This window comes from Pelophylax lessonae, assembly GCF_965119305.1.
Source record: "Pelophylax lessonae genome assembly, chromosome: 6".
Taxonomy (NCBI): domain Eukaryota; kingdom Metazoa; phylum Chordata; class Amphibia; order Anura; family Ranidae; genus Pelophylax; species Pelophylax lessonae.
Window position 1 is genome coordinate 191,331,323 of NC_138773.1, and position 13,430 is coordinate 191,344,752.

The 13,430-nt window shown below is 40.4% G+C and overlaps 1 protein-coding gene across 1 annotated transcript in view; it reads right to left on the reverse strand.

The window, feature by feature from the left end:
• Positions 1 to 13,430, reverse strand: part of KIAA2012 — a 270,773-nt gene that overhangs the window by 199,455 nt on the left and 57,888 nt on the right. The window lies entirely within an intron of this gene.

Consider the following 13,430-nt stretch of genomic DNA (forward strand, 5'->3'; position numbering starts at 1 on the left):
GGATTGCCCCACGCAGATATACTGTGGCAGGGCGGCCCTCCTACATTAAATTACGTACCTGTACATCATTTCGTGCACTTGGTCTGGGTCGCACGCGTGCGCCACTGGCAACCTGCTTCCGCTGCGATTGGACATGGCAGGAGCCAATCAGCAGGTCCAGCGGACCCAATGTTCACTGGCACCCGGCGTTTGTTAGTGAGAGAGGCAGAATGGCGGTCTACCTATGTAAACAAGGCAGACCTCCGTGCTGTGAGAGGGGAAGATGGAAATATTGTGTTTCTCTCTGTCTTCTCCCAGCCAAAGCACCCCCCACACAGTTAGCAAGCACTCCCAGGGAACGCATTTAACCCTTTGATCGCCCCTGATGTTAACCCCTTCCCTGAAAATGTCATTAGTACAGTGACAGTGCATTTTTTGTTTTAGCACTGGTTCCTAAAAAGTGTCACGGGAAGTGTCAGATTTGTCCATCGCAACATTGCAGTCCCGCTAAAAATCGTTGATTGCTGCCATTACTAGTAAAAAAACAATTTAAAAAAAAAAATTCCATAAATCTATCCCATAGTTTGTAGACGCTATAACTTTTGCGCAAACCAATCAATATATGCTAATTGGGATGTAGCAGAATACTTATTGACCTAAATTGATGAAGAAATTTGATTTTTTACATTTTTTTATTGGATATGTTTTATAGCAGAATGTAAAAAATATTGTTTTTGTTATATAATATAATATAATATAATATTGTTTTTTCAAAATTGATGGTCTTTTTTTGTTTATAGTGTAAAAAATAAAAACCGCAAAGGTGATCAAATACCACCAAAATAAAGCTCTATTTGTGGGATAAATTTTTTTTTAGTACAGTGTCACATCAATTGCACATCAATTTGGACACCAATTTCATTTTAGTACAGTGTCGCACGACTGCGCAATTGTCAAAGTAACGCATTCCCGTATCGCAAAAAATGGCCTGGTCATAAAGGTTGGTAAACCTTCCGTGGCTGAAGTGGCTAAAGTTTAACAGTTCGCTAGCACTAACTCAATAGGATTTCCTTTATTTAACTGGTTGTTGTGAACAAAGCATGACATGAGGCTCAATTCCCAAAGCTAACACACCAGGATAAGAATACATGTTTTGAAAATAATAATACGATTTGAAAATGGCTGTCACATGCAAAGGTTCATGAATTGAACCCATTAGCATTATTATTTTAAAGTGAAGCCTTTCTTATATGCCCTGTGCTTAATGCCTGTGGGGTATCACGGGTCATTGTTATGACATTCATTTTGGATAACAGGTCTCTGTTTCGAAATCATTCCCAAAAGTAAATGAAAAAGAAATGATTTACAGATCAACGTGGGAAGTTGGTTAAAAAAAAAGAAAAAAAAAAAAAACTTGTCCTGATTGAATATTTATTTTGCTGGATTGATTATTTTCACACTCTGCAGGTTGTTGACATGCAGACATTTGGGTTCAATGGTTACCACTGAAGTAAAAAACGACAATTATTTGATAATTGTAATTCTTCTTTATAGTATAAACAGTAAAATTACAACTATTAAGGGATGCAGGAATTGTAGCTAGCACAAATGGTATTATACCATATATATATGTATAATACCATTTTATTCAATATTATGCTTAACTATTGAAAGGAAAATTAGTCTTTTTAATGGATACACAAGTGAAAGTAATCAGCTTAAAGCTCATTTTAACTTCGAGCCTGGGTTCACACATATGCCATAGGGGAACCACCGTGATTCTAGTGAGGGTTACCGCATCGCAACCCCCCCGCAGGCAGTTCATACTGCACTCCGTGAACCGCTGCGGGTGTCAATACAAAGAGAATGACAACCCCAGATCGGTTCGCAGATCGAAGTGCGAACTGTGAATTCGGACAGGAATCAGATCCCATCCAAACCGATTCTAGTGTGGGGAAGAAAAAGGTTCCTGCACCTTTTTCGTGTGAATGCATTGCGAGTTCACTCATACAACTGAATGTCTGAATTTGCATTTGCACAGACATTGCCTGTGATCTACAAAGCAATGCGGTGCAAATCACATGCAATGTCTGACATCGCATATGTGTTAAATCAGGCTGAAAGTTAAAAGGTAAAGCCTGACACACTCCCACTAAGTCAGAGCTGGAGCAAGAGAGCATGTGCTTTGCTGATTGGAGAGCTCAAGTTATGACTCAGCAGGGATGTGTTGGACCGCTGCAGAGAAGCCACTGCTTCCACACAGAGAGCAGGGGAAACTTCTCCAGAGTATGCTGGCAGGAGACATGTTTTCCTACTCTAAACAAACTCTAAAGTATATATGAACCCTCACCTTGTAAAATACCCATTTAGTTTAAAATAGAAATGAAAGGCAAAACATTTGTGTATATGTATATACAGCATATATACATTATCTCACAAAAGTGAGTACACCCCTCACATTTTTGTAAATATTTTATTATATCTTTTCATGTGACAACACTGAAGAAATAGCACTTTGTTACAATGTAAAGTAGTGTGTACAGCGTGTATAAGAGTGCAAATTTTCTGTCCCATCAAAATACCTCAACACCCAGCCATTAATGTCCAAACCGCTGACAACAAAAGTGAGTACCTGGCAACAAAAACAGTGGTGTTCATATACCACCAAAAAAAAAAAAAAAGCTCTATTTGTGTGAAAAAAATGAGATAAGTGTTGCATGACCGCACGCACAATCGCCAGGTAAAATAGCGCAGTGCCGAATGGAGAACAGAGAAACAGAGAAGAACACATACAGCGAGGGAAAAAAGTACACCGCTCAAAAGAATTAAAGGAACACTTTTTAATCACAGTATAGCATCAAGTCAAATAAACTCCTGGGATATTGATCTGGTCCTTTAAGTAGCAAAGAGGGGGTTGCTAATCAGTTTCAGCTGCTTTGGTGTTAATGAAATTAACAACAGGGGCACTAGATGAGCAACAATGGGATGACCTCCAAAACAGAATGGTTTTACAGGTGGAGGCCACTAAAACATTTTTCTCTACTCATCTTTTTTAACTGTTTTTCACTAGTTTTGCATTTGGCTAGGGTCAGTGTCACTACTGGTAACATGCAGCGATACCTGGACCCTATAGATGTTGCACAGGCATTCCAACTCCTCCAGGATGGCACATCAATACGTGCCATTGCCAGAAGGTTTGCTGTGTCTCTCAAAACATTTTTAAGAGCATGGAGGAGATTCCAGGAGACAGGCAGTTACTCTAGGAGAGCTGGTCAGGACCATAAAAGGTCCTTAACCCATCAGCAGGACTGGTATCTGCTCCTTTGTGCAAGGAGGAACAGGATGAGCACTGCCAGAGCCCTACAAAATGACCTCCAGCAGGCCACTGGTGGGAATGTCTCTGACCAAATAATCAAAAACAGACTTCAGGATGGTAGTCTGAGGGCCCAACATCCTCTAGTGGGCCCTGTGCTCACTGTCCAGCACCGTGGAGCTTGATTGGCCTTTGCCATTGAACACTAGAATTGGCAGGTCTGCCACAGCACCCTGTGCTTTTCACAGATGAGAGTAAGTTCACCCTGAGCATATGTGACAGTCCTGGAGTGGTCTGGCCAGTCTCCAGATGTTAGAAAATATGAACATGAAGAAGAACGTTCGAGTTACCAAACGTCAGCCTCGAAACCTTAAGGATCTGCAAAGAGGAGTGGGACAAAATCCCTCATGAGATGTGTGCAAACCTGGTGGCCCACTACAAGAAACGTCTGACCTCTGTGATTGCCAACAAGGGTTTAGCCACCAAGCAGTAAGTCATGTTTTGCGAAGGGGGTCAAATACTTATTTCACTCATTAAAATACAAATCAATTTATAACTTTTTTGAAATGCGTTTTCTGGATATTTTTTGTTATTATTCTGTGTCTCACTGTTAAAATAAACATTGAATTAAATTAAATTAAAATTATAGACTGATCAATTTTTTGTCAGTGGGCAAACTTACAAAATCAGCAGGGGATCAATTACTTTTTCCCTCACTGTATGTAACAGAGTGAAGAGGCCTTTGACAATCATTGTATCACTTTTTGTGTCTTCCTGTCCTGATAACAATTGCCTCCCTTCTCCTGTTCCTTGTACAGATTTGACAAGGATAGGAAGTAGAGAAAATCTGACAGACGTTAACTCTTCACCATTCTATGGGAAAGTAAAAAAAAAAAAAAAAAAATTGCCTGGAATTAGGTTTTAAAGTAAAATAAAAAACAATTTCTATCTATATTTTTTTATTTCTATACAGTGTAAACATATAAGCAGCCATGTTTGTTCTACCTTCTGCCTTGTAGTTTTGCACAGTTGTTGTATAGTGTACCTTGATAGTCGGGTTTTACCAGCAAACTAATTCACTATCGATGTGGTTGAGATTTCATCTCAGTAGTCATTGGTCAGAGAGATTGAGTGACTTCAGTGAAACACAACCAATAGAGGAGAAAACCTAAAAAATCTTTTTATGACATAAGGGAAATATAGTTATGCATTAAGTAGACCTTGCATTTTCTTGCAAGGTCTGCTTTAAGGTTCACTATTCACTTATAGTGTAAAGAGAAGTATAAATCAAATATATACTACAAGTTTCTCTTACAATTGCACATACAATATGTTCGTGCACATGAGACCTTAATCTAAGAAATTTCAAATATGTGGTAGGTAATATGATGCAACCGTCTACAGTCCTTTTCAAGCCAAGGTGAACATTTTTTTGAGGTGGCAAGGGTCAACTTAAAAAAAAAAAGCATGCTTGCCTTTCAAACATGTGTTATTTATAACAAAATAGATTGTATGTTAAGTACAATTTAAACATAATATAAAAAATGTTGATATATATTAAAAAAAAAAAAACAATTTACAAACTACTTTAAAATTCATGCTGATTCATAACTGATTTTATTGTATATCTTGGTAACCATGGACCAGTAGACTTTAGCCTGGGGACTGCTAAATGTCTATATATTGAAGTTCTAAGGCACATCCAAATACTAGAATCCAATGGCCATTGTCATGTTGTATGTATGTGTCACTTACAATGTAAGGTGTAGAGATCAGCATTAAGTACAGATCCTTTTAACGAGTCAGTCCATTCATCAATAAATGTTTCAGGGTTCCCTACCCACTTCCTTAATTTCTCTAAAAAAGAGATCAGATGTTTTTTTCACACAAGGATATCTTTCAGCAAGACACAACGACATGCACAATATGGCCAGAAGTATGTTAACATCCCACTAAATTACTGAGTTCAGACGTACAAAGCCAGGTCCACTAATTCACAGTTTGATGAGTTTGGTGTGGCGGAACTCGAGTGGCCTGCGAATGATCTCAGCCTATTAAACACCTTTGGGATGATTTGGAACTCCAATTGAAAGCCAGTTCTTCCTATCCAACCTCAGCACCAGACCTCACAAATGCGCTTTTGGTTAAATAGGCACACAATCCCTCAGACACATTCCAAAGTCTTGAGAAAAGCCTGGCCAGAAGAGTGAAGGCTAATAAATTGACAAAAGGGGAAAACCAGATGCCTTTAAATGATCATGACTTTGCAATGGGATGTCTGATAAGCTCATATGTGAAGGTCCAGTGTCCACAAATGTTTGGCCTGATATTGTAGATCATCATTACCATATTAAAGCTTCCTGGCTAGCTAACTTTACCTAAATGTTATCATTTTGCTAGATTAAGCCTATCTGGATTTGTTCCACTCAGACTAGCTTTTCTAACAGTCCTTCAATGTATCTTGGATCAAGACTTCCAATTTGATTGGGTTACTCTTTGTTCAGCCTCAGATAGGCTTGGACACACACTGCCAGTGTGTTGATCTTACATGCTGCCTCAGTATCATTGGCCTACACGGGACATCTGTCGGATTGAAGCCTCCTGTATGTGCCTTGCAAAAGTTGGTATGTATGGGTTCCTTACAGAGATCATACAGAAGAGGTTATGCTTACAAGTGAAAATGCACTTGCCTGTCAATGAAAATACTTTAAAGTACAGCATTTGCAAAATACATCTTCCCATAGGATGCATGCCTAGTATTTGGCTAAATATTCACATACACAGTAATCCATTTACAACCCCATGGCAAAAAAAATGTTTAGAGCTGCTTGTCTTAAGGGACCCTAAAGGGAGAAAATTATGGATGTTGCCATTTCTGACTTCCTTGTAAAAAGCATTTCTGGCTAGCTGACGGTCTTAATTTTCACTAGTCGCTGAACCATTGAGCCAGAATGAGCATGCAGATCAGGAAAATCAGAAGGAGACAGGGCTCCTAATCTGTGGTCTTGTTCCAGTTCAGTGACTTAGAAAGGGCTTCAGTCACAGACACAGCATGACAGTCAGGCAGCTAGAAGTTCAGGGGGGAGAGGTCAGAAATGACAGCTTACATACCTCAATACAGGTTTCCATTAAGACAAAGATAAAGCCTAATATGTAAAGTCACCAATACACAAAAATGCTCATCTGCACGAAGTTGTTAGTTAGTTTATACTATCAGGGGCATAGATAAGGGGAAGTTAGGGGGGGGGTATTATTGCATCCAATCACACCGGTGTTAGAACTCAGGGGTAATTTAAAGAATAATTTCAAGGATATACAGTATATTTTATGCATAGTTACATTGTCAGAGTTTAGGACGAAATGGGTGCTTCCTCATGGGACTTTAACGACCTAGTATATTACTTAATGGTAAAAGTGTATACCAAAAACACAAGTTTATATATAAAAACATTAATTCATATTTTATTAAAAATTACAATATAAAAATGCAAATAAACAGCTGATGTAGAAAAAGAGCATTTTAGAGCAAAAACATGTAATGGGTAAATGTATATGTACAAAATGAAGACATATTGACTGTGGCTAAAGAAAACTGCTATTGGCACATAGCCCTAGGATTTCTTTCCTCAGGGGTGTACATTGGACTAGGGTGCAACATTTTTGAAATGAAACAAGCAATAATTTATATATATCCATACAGTAATGTTAACAGAGGCATGCCTTTAGAAAATTGTTTAAATCCAAAGAGACACTTCCATTCTAGTACATGCAAACCCAGATTACATCAGTCAGATCAGTTAAAAACCCAGTAAGGATGTCTGTCTGTTTGTTTGGCCATTAAAGACGATAACAATAAAGTTCTTGGAAATAAATAGGGACAAAGGAAGACCAGAAACGCGTTGGGTTTCTCCTAGGGCTATGTGCCAATAGCAGTTTGCTGTAGCCACAGTCTTTATGTCTTCATGTTGTATATATATATTTAATAAACAAGCAAAAAATTGGGGGAGCAAACCCTGAACATGTATATCTTAAGGCGGTGCAGCTATGGACCAAGCAACATGTATATTAAAAAAGAATAGCGCAACCATGCAAAAGAAATGACTATTATATATGGAGACAATCCATAAATAAAAATGGGGATTTAGTCCCACCATATGGCAATATCATGCTCAAGCCCACCACTGCGTCAAAGTACCCCATTATCAGTGGGTCCTACACTATCCATAAAAAAGGGGTGAATCCAGCCTCTCCAACCCTTGGAGACAACACTCCTTGCTGGGATGGATGTGCTAATGCACTACAAAGGACTCCTCCTATATCTACTTGATGGTGGACTCTGATAGAGTACAGGTGTGTGTGGGGGGTCGGATGCTCAACCTCAGAAGTCTGGTCAGACCGAATACATAATAAACAAGCAAAAAATTGGGGGAGCAAACCCTGAACCGGCTTTAGATATACATGTTCAGGGTTTGCTCCCCCAATTTTTTGCTTGTTTATTATGTATTCGGTCTGACCAGACTTCTGAGGTTGAGCATCCCACCCCCAACACACACCTGTACTCTATCAGAGTCCACCATCAAGTAGATATAGGAGGAGTCCTTTGTAGTGCATTAGCACATCCATCCCAGCAAAGAGTGTTGTCTCCAAGGGTTGGAGAGGCTGGATTCACCCCTTTTTTATGGATAGTGTAGGACCCACTGATAATGGGGTACTTTGACGCAGTGGTGGGCTTGAGCACGATATGGCCATATGGTGGGACTAAATCCCCATTTTTATTTATGGATAGTCTCCATATTTAATAGTCATTTCTTTTGCATGGTTGCGCTATTCTTTTTTAATATACATGTTGCTTGGTCCATAGCTGCACCGGCTTTAGATATACATGTTCAGGGTTTGCTCCCCCAATTTTTTGCTTGTTTATTATGTATTCGGTCTGACCAGACTTCTGAGGTTGAGCATCCCACCCCCCACACACACCTGTACTCTATCAGAGTCCACCATCAAGTATATATAGGGGGAGTCCTTTGTAGTGCATTAGCACATCCATCCCAGCAAGGAGTGTTGTCTCCAAGGGTTGGAAAGGCTGGATTCACCCCTTTTTTATGGATAGTGTAGGACCCACTGATAATGGGGTACTTTGACGCAGTGGTGGGCTTGAGCACGATATGGCCATATGGTGGGACTAAATCCCCATTTTTATTTATGGATTGTCTCCATATTTAATAGTCATTTCTTTTGCATGGTTGCGCTATTCTTTTTTAATATACATGTTGCTTGGTCCATAGCTGCACCGGCTTTAGATATACATGTTCAGGGTTTGCTCCCCCAATTTTTTGCTTGTTTATTATGTATTCGGTCTGACCAGACTTCTGAGGTTGAGCATCCCACCCCCCACACACACCTGTACTCTATCAGAGTCCACCATCAAGTAGATATAGGATGAGTCCTTTGTAGTGCATTAGCACACCTTCCCAGCAAGGAGTGTTGTCTCCAAGGGTTAGAAAGGCTGGATTCACCCCTTTTTTATGGATATTGTAGGACCTACTGATAATGGGGTACTTTGACGCAGTGGTGGGCTTGAGCACGATATGGCCATATGGTGGGACTAAATCCCCATTTTTATTTATGGATTGTCTCCATATTTAATAGTCATTTCTTTTGCATGGTTGCGCTATTCTTTTTTAACCACTTCCATACAGAGCAGTTTGACACCCTTCCTGCCCAGACCAATTTTCAGCTTTCAGCACTCTCACACTTTGAATGACAATTGCTCAGTCATGCTACACTGTAAGAATAGCGCAACAATGCAAAAGAAATGACTATTATATATGGAGACAATCCATAAATAAAAATGGGGATTTAGTCCCACCATATGGCAATATCATCCTCAGAGGTCCTCTTATACAAACTCCAGACTTCAGCATATACTGTGACCTCCAAGGCCATAAACAATAGCTCTCCGTATGAGATAAATTGCCCGAAGTGACTAAACAAGAGTAACAATGTAGACAACTATGCTACTTGAGAGCTCTCAAACAAAGAGGCTAGATTTAGCCCGCAAAGTAAAGTTTTAGAGTTAGACAAAAATCTAAAAGTTGGCGCAGGGTAGTGGGAGTATATCAGTGAACTGCGTATTACTACAATGTATCTAGTAGACTGATCTTAAGGGAGAAAAGGACTCCTTTAGTGCATATGAATAGGTAGAAGAAACAGACCCAGTTGCAGCAGTCAGGTGCTAAGAGGTGCCCAGTGGCAATAGTTAGATGTAAGGGTGAACACGGTTGTAGTAGTTGGAAGTGATGTTATGTACAAAATCAGCACTCTGGGGGAGCAGATGAAATAATAATAATGGACTGCGTTGGGTCTGGCCTATAATAGCATGAGCAGTTCTCCTAACAGCAGGAATGGGGTCTATGGATGTAGGTTATTTGTGAATGGATGCAGCTTAACAGTGGGTCTGTGGCCCTCTCACTGCTTCCTTTCTCAAAAATTCTCTGATGGTTGTTGGTTGGATGAACAGATGGAAGATGCCTTTCCTGTAGTTGACCGATGGTAGAAGCATGTGGGATAGCAACTTCCTTAGCAGATCTGAACAATAGTGGCCTGAATCACAGCAAGCATCCCAGGGTGAGTACCAATATAATATTGCCCAGTGCAGCTTGCTTGCTCCCAGGTGTAGCAGTGTCCAGCAAACTCTGCTCAGGAACAGCTTGACCAACTACCACCACTCTTTCTAGGTTTTTCTTTTTATATAACCCCTGCTCTCAGGTGTTCTTGGGTATTGTAATTGTTTCCCAGTCATGGTTGCAGTCCAGGTCCTCCACCAAATTACATCTCCCTTGGTGCCGCTGCTTAAATTCAAATACTGGCTAAAAAAAGCACACCTGTTGCTGCCATCCTGTTGCACAATAAGAGATATGCACCCAGTAATGTTACCTGTTATCTGTTGCACACTCCCCCAACTAAAACTCTTTGGTCCCCAAAGAGGGATAACTCTTTTAAACAGTGTTAGTAATAAAACAATGTCAACAGTTACAAGCAGTTGAACAGCATTAACAAAGAAGAATGTAGGTTTTCACAAATCAAATTGTGGTACAATCTCAGCAATGGAACTTCCCACCATTACCTTGGTGGAAACCTCTAAAGGACTATGAATACTTACCTTTTTTGCTGGACTGCTGTTTATTAATATTATCTTTTTAATAACTCTTTGATAATTTCCTAGTAATTATTTGTACACTTAGGTGCAGCAAATTTGACTTTTCCTGTGTTTCTGGGGTTTGTTTACTTATCCATAGAGGGATTATGCTTTATCATGTGCTGTTAGCTGCTCTGTTAGCTTTGGGAGCTGGTGAGTGTGGTTATTGTCTCCAATCACAAGTGGTGGTGATTATTTCTCTTTCTGGATGGGGGAAGCACATTTGGATTGTAGAAACTTCAATGACTGTAATTACTTACCTTTTTTTGCTGGACTGCTGTTTATTAAAATCCTCTTTTTAATAAATCTTTGATAACTTTTTAGAAATTTCTTGTACACTTAGGTTACTTTCACTATGTTTGAAAAGGTAAATCAACTCGGTGCAGTCCTCTCCCATATGGCCCTCGAAGGGCCCCCAGGCATTCAGATAGAGTTTACCCCAGCTTATCTGGGGGACAGCAGAAGTGTCTCCTCCTGAATTCCTTTTTGTTTTTTGACAGATGAAGGGGCTTTTTGAATAGAAATACCATGTCACTGAGGTGGGCAGATAACGTCACGATCTCTGCCTCAGCCAATCAGAGGAAGCCTTTTATTTATTGATAAAATAGAGTGCTCACCCCAATTTGATTTTGTTCTGGCAGCAGACAGGAAATCAAAAATTCGGTGCTAAGCTCCGGTCTCCTGTGTTTAGAGTAGTGTGATTATTTATCCACACATCGCAGGAAGGATACAGAAACAGTGTACACCGCTAGAAATAATTATTTTGATTACAAATATCCCAGTGATGTCATTTATTATGCACCGGCCGGTACCCTGTTAACTGTTTTACGTTGTGTCTTGTTTTTTGTGTTTATACTGGTCACATATAAAAAGGCTAAGCCAATATCTGTACGGTGTTGTACTTACATATTACTATTACTATTACTATTCATAATAAATTGCTATGATTTACATTTTACCTCTGAATCCCTAAATTTTTGTACTGACCATCTAACCAAACCTTAGTTCTGACACCTGAACAGAACACCTTTTACGTATGCCTGTCCTGGTTAGGTCAGACAAGTATTATTTTAATACAGGGACCTACGATAGCAATTTATAACCATATGCTCCTTACCCTCACCTTATATGCTGTATTTATCCATCTTAGCCAAAATCATGCAGCTGCCGAGAACTTCCAACTCGGCATCACTGGATAGCTTCGGTCTTGCAGCCCCTTACAAGACCAGGGTAGTCAAAAAACCACTGAAAATGAAAAAACAGACACAAGGGTGCACCGGCCTAGTGCATTATCCTCTAAAAGGTTTATTCAAATAAAAGGTATAAAAATACTCTCAAACGAGTTTTTGTTAAAAGCATATCAAATAGGTACATTATCATCAGCATCAAGATCAAAGGCTGTACCGTCCCCTGAAGCTGGAAAGGCTTATGCATTTCGAGGCTTAACCTCTTCCTTAGAGCCTTTTAGAGGATAATGCACTAGGCCGGTGTGCCCTTGTGTCTGTTTTTTCCTTTTCAGCAGACAGGAAATCCCTGCCCTCCTGCCAGAACACTGCTGGTCCAATGCTACATACGTTTATGCAGCACTGACAGCGGGAACCTCTATTAGCAAGGGAAAACATTTTTTCAGATCAGCTTGGCCCAAATGAACTATTAAAAGTCCCCATAAACATGGAGTTAGGCTTCAACCCCTCCACTGTGCTATACGGATAGTGTGGCCTTACATAGTTACATAGTTAGTGAGGTTGAAAAAATACATCAGTCCATCCAGTTCAACCTATGATGTGTGTCTGTGTTTGCTTTTAACCGTACATTGTATACCCCTGTATTTTGTGGTCTCTAATGCCTCGTTTCCACTGAGCGGAACGGTTCGGGTCGGTACAGTTTGGAAGGGTTAGAATGGTCCGGTCTATTCAGGTGAGCGTTTCCACCGCAAGTCGGGCCACCGGGGACCATGCGGGGTTTACACCAAATGACGTGTTTGTTTTGCTCTTTCATTTGACGTGAGCATTGAAGGTTTCCTGTCCGCCAATCAGTGGACTCTATCGTGTGACGCCAGTAGCTCCGCCCTAACCGTACCGTACCATTTCCTATGGCCCTACATCTAAAGCAGGACCAGGAATGGTGCGGTTTGGTTCGGTTGTATAGGCCACTTTCATAATGGAAACACTCAAATTAGCGTACCGTACCGAACCGACCCGAACCGATCCGCTCAGTGGAAACGAGGCATAAGGTGCGCATCTAATAGTTTTTTGAAACTATCAATGCTTCCTGCTGATACGACTGCTTGTGGAAGAGAATTCCACATCCTTACCGCTCTTACAGTGAAGAACCCCTTACGCATTTTAAGGTTAAACCGCCTTTCCTCTAGTTTTAGTGAGTGGCCACGTGTCTTATTGTATTCCCTTACTCTGAATAGTTTGTTCCTTATGCTAGGGTCGCCAGTACAGTATTTGTACATTGATATCATATCCCCCCTCAATCGTCTCTTCTCCAGAGAGAATAAGTTCAGTGCTTGTAGTCTTTCCTCATAGCTGATGTCCTCCATTCCCCTAATTATTTTTGTTGCCCTTCTCTGGACTTTTTCCAATTCCAGCACATCCTTCCTGAGGACCGGTGCCCAGAACTGGACAGCATACTCCAGATGTGGCCGGACCAGAGTCTTGTAGAGCGGGAGAATAATCTCTTTATTTCTGGAGTGAATCCACTTTTTTATACATCCCAGTATTCTGTTGGCTTTGCTTGCAGCGGCTTGGCATTGCATGCCACTGCCAAGCCTGTTGTCTACCAGTACCCCCAAGTCTTTTTCCATCCTAGACTCACCCAGAGGTTCCCCCCCTAGTGAGTAGCTTGCTTTCTGGTTTCTGGCCCCCAAGTGCATTACTTTACATTTTTTAACATTAAACCTCATCTGCCATGTAGTTGCCCACCCCGTTATTT